We start from the raw sequence: 2,080 nt of genomic DNA, 5'->3' as shown, positions 1-2,080 counted from the left end.
GTTCCTATGTTTTCAAGGTGGAGGTTAAAGGTATTAAATATCTTGACACTGTGATCAGTTTTTTTAAAGTATACTGTAATTGCTAGGTTAAAATCTAAGAGAAAATTAATATTTAACTTCCAAATAAAAGGGTAACACATAGAATTATTTTAAAAAATAGTTGAAAACATAGAAAAGCAGTGGGTCAAAAAAAGCAGAAGGTGAAAAAATAATAAAATAGAGCAGGTATCCTGAAGAGTACAAAATAAGCTGATAAATCCAATCTAAAATATATCCATTACAACATTGAACATAAATATACTAATTGATCCTGTCAGTGTCAAATATTTCTTGACCATATTCAATCCAATATATTTTTCAACTAATACAATACAGCTAAAACAGAAAGATTAATGTATAAAAATGAAAAATGTATCCTGTGTAATTTTAACCAACCGATCAGATAGCATGGCAGTATAAATGTCAGACAAAAAAGGCTTTAGTGGTAAAGTTGGTGGGGCAGTGATTAACAGCCTAGCTGCTAACCAAAAAGTCAGCAGCTCAAATACATCAGCCAACCCTCGGAAAATCTATGGAACAGTTCTACTCTGTCTATAGGGTCATCAAGAGTAGGAATCGATTCTGTGGCAATGGGTTTGGTTTGGTTTGATTTGGTTGGTTTGGTTAGTGGTAAAGCAGTTTATTATTGTTGCAATTAGTATGATTTTTACATTTCTTACTGGACACTTTTCCAACATTGCTCAATGAATTAGAAACAATCTGGCCACTATGCATACATGCCCACACAAACACACACATGCACACACACACATTTATGTATATCCAAATGCGTGCTTGTGTGTGTTTACCACCACTCTTTTGTAATATAATTGCTTCATATGTGCTTGGATTCTGTGTGATGAATAAACAACTGAACCTTGGGCAAAAAATATAATTAGGTATTTCTGATAAATGAGGGGATTTTGTCTTCCTTATCCAAGCAAAGCAGAGCCTGGAAACGCTGGTGTCACGGCTCATGAGGACAAAGGGGCTGACTGTTGGGAAACACATAGCAGTTAGTGCACTCCTGTTCAACAACCACCAACTGGGATAATTAAAAAGAGACATCAAAATGTTCAAGATGGAGGAGAGGGTGTACAAAGACACAAATGTGCTCACCAGGACAAGGATGTTTTGGGTGGCTCTGGTCTCAGGAGAGGGTCTGGGAGTGACCTTGTTCCTATGAATGTATTGGGTCTGCTGCTTGTGTCTCTGCAGGATGTAAACCATGAAGCTGCTGAACCAGAGCATGAGTCCCAAAGACACAACACCAGGGAATGACAACAATAAAGTGTACATTGAGTCTGCGGTTTTGTCATGACGCACAGAACAGTATCCATAGCTTTGTTTGTGATGGTTTTATTGCCCGAATTTTTAGTCACATACATAGGAAAAATGATATTTACCAGCATGTGCAGCATCCAGCAGAGAATATTGGAGAAGCCAATGTACTTGGGAACTTTCACCTTAAGCTCTGCCCACCTAGAATTCCTGGGGCTGATGGTGATGGCCTGGAAGATACTCAAGAGGCAGGTGCTGCCAATGGACACACCTCTGCCCACTCTCTGAACATAGAAAACAAGTTTGCATCCACAATCATTGAGGAAATTTGTCCACCCAAAAGCTGCCATGGTCCCTGGGATTCCTCTAGACAGAATGACCATGGAGTTGGCTACAGTCAGGTGCCTGAGAATCAAGTCTGTGGACCTTAACCTCCACCCAGTGAAATAAAAGGAGATATAATGGCAAAGAAGAGAGAAATTCCCCACAATACCAACTGTAGTCTGTGATAAGAAGATCATTCCTATTGTGAAATCACTGGAGGCCATTCCATCATTTCTCAATGACTGATATTTATCTTCAGAATCAGAGGGTCCTGCATGGGAAAGTGAGACATGGGCCACATGTATTATGTCAATTGAAATCCACTATTCTCCACCTACCCTTTATTCCCACTTAGGAACATTGATTTAGAGCTTTTTTTTCATTAAGAGGTTTCCAAGGTACAGGAAAATCTTAACACCTCTACAACAAAAAGACA

The 2,080-nt window shown here is 38.8% G+C and overlaps 1 pseudogene; it reads right to left on the bottom strand.

Annotated features, from left to right (window-relative positions):
* Positions 1-361: 361 nt before the first annotated feature.
* On the bottom strand, positions 362-1,868 carry LOC126086266 (vomeronasal type-1 receptor 4-like; annotated as a pseudogene).
* Positions 1,869-2,080: the final 212 nt, after the last annotated feature.

The sequence above is a fragment of the Elephas maximus genome, chromosome 11 (genome assembly GCF_024166365.1).
Source record: "Elephas maximus indicus isolate mEleMax1 chromosome 11, mEleMax1 primary haplotype, whole genome shotgun sequence".
NCBI classification, from domain to species: domain Eukaryota; kingdom Metazoa; phylum Chordata; class Mammalia; order Proboscidea; family Elephantidae; genus Elephas; species Elephas maximus.
Note: the sequence above shows the minus strand (reverse complement) of the source record. Positions and strands in the feature narration are given on the sequence as shown.